The sequence below is a fragment of the Phaeoacremonium minimum genome (genome assembly GCF_000392275.1).
Source record: "Phaeoacremonium minimum UCRPA7 unplaced genomic scaffold PA7_03_scaffold_86, whole genome shotgun sequence".
NCBI classification, from domain to species: Eukaryota; Fungi; Ascomycota; class Sordariomycetes; order Togniniales; family Togniniaceae; genus Phaeoacremonium; species Phaeoacremonium minimum.
Window position 1 is genome coordinate 10,833 of NW_006920993.1, and position 5,416 is coordinate 16,248.

A 5,416-nucleotide genomic window follows, 5' to 3' on the forward strand; every position below is an offset into this window, starting at 1 on the left:
ATCTTTTACTACTTTATTCTTAGGTTTGATTAGAGAAGAAGTTATAAAGATATGATTTATAAATAACACGATATTATAATACAAACTCTATAAGTCTTACTAAACCTTATAGACCTTAATAAACCCTATAAAGATAACTTTACTACTAAAGCAAAATAATAAATCGAAAAGCTTATAATAAAAACTATAATATTATAAACTAATAAGATATAGACTTATTAGCTATGCCTTAGATATTAATAAAAGAATAAAAAAAAAGATAATCTTCTTAATAACTATATACTACTATAAGAAATGATAAGAACTTCTCTATTTAAAGAGAGATATAAGATAGCTTTCTTATATTACTAGCTTTAATCAAAAGAGGAGAAATACAGATTTAACAATAATATACGACTAGAAAACTGTTAATAATATAACTATAAAAAGACAAATATAACCTTATCTCGAAAAAAAAGATAGAATAAATCTATTGATATATCTTTAAACTTATAAACTCTAAGTGATAATTAGAATAGAACTTAGTTTTACTCTCCTACTTATAAGAAAGTAACGTTAATTTCTATCTTAAATCTAAAGAAAGGTCTAGATAAGCTATATATAAAACAGTCTATAACTTTCTCTATACCAATAGTATTAATATCATCTAGTAACTCTTAACTATCTAACTCTATAGATATAATAGATTTAAATATAAAAAAAACTAAAATTAAAAAAAATCAAAATAATACTAATCAAGATAAAAAAAACAAGTATACTTTCAAATATCAAGCAATACTAAAACCAAGATTAGTAGAAGCTTTAAGGTTTAATAACTAAAATATTATAAAGTTTCTTCGTCATTAGAAAGATATAACTTAAGACTATAAGCTATCTAAAGATCACCAAATCCACTAGATATACTTATACTACTCTTTTAGTCACATAAAATTTCCTATAAAATAAATAGCAAAACTTATGATAAAAAAACCTAAGATTATAAGGCTAAAGATCTTTAAAGACAAATTAAAAAGCTACTTCTATACCTATAATAATATAAGGATAGTAAAGCTAAGTCATATATATAAGGTAAAGAATAGAGAGGAGGTTATTAATCTATTATCCTTAAGCTAGGTATATATAAGTTCTAAGACTATTGCTTATCGATCGGTCTATAACTGACTAGTGGTAAAGCATTTATATATCTTATAGCTATAGTTATACTAAAGAGACGATATCTTTATAATATTCCTTCCTTTAAAAGCGTTAGTCTTTAGTGTTAATAGGTTCTTTATTATTTTATCGTTGATAAGGTTATAATAAGCCTTTTTAATAACTATTTAAAACTATTATAATAATCATAGGTAATTGCTTATTATTTTATTTTAAGCTTTAATATTATAAATTTTCTATCTTTTTAATATGATGATTATATACTATCTATTTTTTTAGATAGATATTATAAGTTGATAATCTTATCTTTTATTTAAAGATAGGTTTTTCTTTTATTTTATTCTTTTATAGTTAATTTATTATAAAATATTATAAATAAGCTTCTTGCTAATATATTAGTAAGTAATCGATAGTTAGATAGTATTTTATATATAATCTTTTTCTTTATTTATTTACTTATCTTTTATATCTTTAACTTCTTTAAGTTAAGTATATTAAGTATCTTATATAGTCTTTTATTATTAAAGTTATAGTTTTACCTTTTATAGTCTTAAAATAATCTTTATAATTATCTTTTATAATTATTAAGATATTATTATATTAATTTTTTATTTATTCTATTTATATCTATATACTATATAGATTCTCTTTATAGCTTATTTATTATCTCTTCTTTAAAAATAACTTATCTTAAGATACTTTCTAATTAGAATATTTTTATATAATTAATATATTTAGTATAAATAGCTTATTTTAGTATCTTTTTTTTCTTTTTTAATAACCTTATTTTTTAAAGTATTATTAGCTTCTTTTTATCGTCAATCTTTTCTTTTTTAAATATATAATATACTTAGGCTACATAGCATAATTAGCAGTGCTATAGGTTTGACCTCCTTAGTGTTTATACCTTATCTTGCGAAGTATAAGGTCGCTAGTTCGAATCCAGTTGCAACCACCCTTCACTTTCCAATTTTTTAGAAAGTAAGAAGCCAAATAGCCTTCCAAGGACCTTATCCACCCTCAGAAGGTCCTTAGAGCCCTACTAGGTGACACTATAGAAGGGTAGTATCTAACAAAAGTAGGATAGCCGGCTATCAGAGGCTATATATTAATATCTAATAAGGAGAGTCTATACTTTAGCTAGGAATAGTATCGAAAGGTATTAAGAAAGTCACTTTATCTTATCAATTAGTATAAAATTGGCAACTTATTTTAAAGAAATAAATCTAGATAGATTTATCACTTTAGAAATAGTTTGACAATACTATTATAGCTAATTAGCATTAGTCAAACTAAAGAAACCTTATTACTTAAAAAAGCTAACCAATCAATAAGCTACCTTCTAAAGAGCTGAATCCTATTTGTATAAATTAAAGACACTATTTAGAAAGAATATAAGGAGACAAAAATTAGAGTTTTTCACTCTAGAAGGGGCCCTATAGTTAGAAAGCCTTAGATACTAGTTAGAAGCCTCTAGTGAGAAGGGTAGATAGTTAGTTAAGAGCCTTTTAAAGCTAATAGTTGGCTTATAACGCCTCTTTAGAAGGTTTTCTTTATAGTCTCACTAGCGGAGTATATACCGCTATGGCTACACGCCGTTATATAAGTAATAAATTATTATTATATAATATACTTATATAATAAGCGTTATAATATAATAAGCGCTATATTATTCATACATTATATTATCTTTATATAAGTTATTTTAACTATAATAACTTAAATCAATTAAAACTACTCAAAATCCTTATCTTTAGACATCTTTATATCTAATTAACATATTTATATATTATAGCTAGACTTTCTATAATTATTATAGTATCAAACATACTATTAGTCCTCCTTTATATAACCTTCTTCTATATCTATATTTATATTATCTTTAGCTATAAGGCCTTTTTCTTCCTATATCTACTCTACTTTTTATTATGATAATAATTCTTTTTATTAAAGATATATTTTTTTTACTTTCTAACGCTTACTTAATACTTTATTTACCATCCGAAAGTCTTAAATCTTCTACTTTATTAAGATGATTTTATAATAATTTATTATTTATATGACGGCGTATAGCTATGACAGTCTAAGCTATACTAGTGTAGATATAAGGAAAACCGTTCTATACCTAGGTTTGAGTCGTCGTTAAGCCAGTGTCAGTCCATTATTAAACCGCCCTCTAAACGCTAGCTGGGTGAAAACTTATTATACCTTATATTCCTTCTAGCTAGTATCTTCGATTTATATAAACAAGGTTCTCCCTCCAATTCTTAGCTAATCTTAAGTTGTTTTAATACTAATGATAGTCTAACTTTAATTTATTATCAGATACTATATGGTGACAGTCTAGTTAGTGTCTAACTATACTTTTACCTATTATATACCTTATATTATATCTATTGTATTTATTATATCTATCCTTCTTGAAGGATGGTTGGATCATACTTAATATACTATATATCCGCCTAGGATACAAGCGTCAAGCATCCTTTTTTTATTATAGTATATTGTCTTCTTCTATTGTTTGATCTATCGTTCCCTTTGGATCTAGCTTTAGGTTGTCTATATATTGTCTTCAGCCTTTGTTTCCTTAGTTATCGTCTTTTGTTCTAAGAGTCTTTATGATCGTTTGCTTCCAATATATTGTAGGTTAGCTTTATAAGCTTTTATTATCTCCTTTGTTTGCTATCGTTATATATATCTTTCGACTTTGTGACGCTTTCGATGGTCTTATATATGGCTGTCGGACTTTCTTTGTCTTCTTTATATAATTAAGGCTTAAAATAGCCTCTTTATGAATGGGAACAATAAGAACAATCGTTTCTTATTTACCTTACTTATCCTACGCTTTTAGAGTGTAGGGCGTCTGCCTATAAGCTTATAAGTATATATATCCTCTTATCCTTCTATCTTTTAAAGCTTTTTTCCCTCTTTTTTCTTTAAGTCTTTATAGCCTATAAGTATTCTCGTCTAGATAGTCTATCGAAATAGCCTATCCTTTAGTCTTTTATCGATCAGTTTGTAGACTGCTTTTATGTCAAATACTAATAGTTAGCTAGTCGTTATTTTTCATCTTTACTATCCTTAAGACTACCATCAAGACTTATAAGTTTTTAACCTTTGAGTATATTGTACATAGTATACCTACGGTCTGCCGACAGTACTAACTTAGTGTATAAACTTTTATCAAACCTTTTTTTACTTTTGCCAACATTATTATATGAGTTTTTCAAATGCTAAGGCTGGTTTAAGTATGGTATGCTAACAATATATAGTATAGCTACGTCTATACCCTACCTTCTTTATACTATCTTTATAAGTAATAAAGATTTAGCAATCTTCTGTATCTACTTATTTAATATGTTTTTAGTATACTTTCGACATACTGTCGGTTTGTTAACATTTTGTTAAACTTTAAAATTTTATATTGTCAAACTTATATAGTTAAAAGCTATAAGTATATAATGAAAGACTATCATACTATAAGTTTTCTATCTTTTATTTGCCTTCGGTTTAAGATTGGTTTGCTAACGTTCTTAGAATATTGCCTTCTTTTAGATAGAGATTGTTATAATCGTTATAGTCGCAAACGTTATTTATATAGCTAACACTTATACTATATATTTTCAGTCTGATTTTGATCTGACTTTATACTAACTATACTTTTTAAAATACTATCATTCTCTAAAATGCTGGAGTAACTTTAGCCTATGCTTATGCTGCCGCTGCCTATATATATTTATTGATCTATCTATAATATAGTTTTTATATATGTTAACCCCTTTATTTTTAGACTGTTCTAGCTTTCTTAGCTTCTACTATCTTTACCTTAGCTATGCTTTCTACTCTCTCTGCTAGCCCTTCAGCTATGCCTATCTAATATATATTAGACGATGTTTTCGCCCTTTTATAATAGACTAATATATTGTTATAGTAGCTTGTCAACGTTGTCAACATAAGTTTTATAATCCGTCGTTAGTATATTCTTAATTTGTTTGCTAACTGTTTTTAGAATAATGACGATAATTAAGCCTAGGACTGTCTTATAAATGGTTAGGTAAAAGATAGTAGGTTTAAGGCTTTTTTTTTTATTTTGTTAGGTTATTAGTTTGCTTTCAGTTTGCCTTTAGGCCATCCTTCAAGGCTAATTTTATGAATTTTCACTATTATATTACTATTTTTTTATATGATTTTTGATTTTACTAGGCTTTATATATTCTCGGTTCGACCTTTGTTATAGTTTGGTTCGCTCTCTCTTTGTTTATAA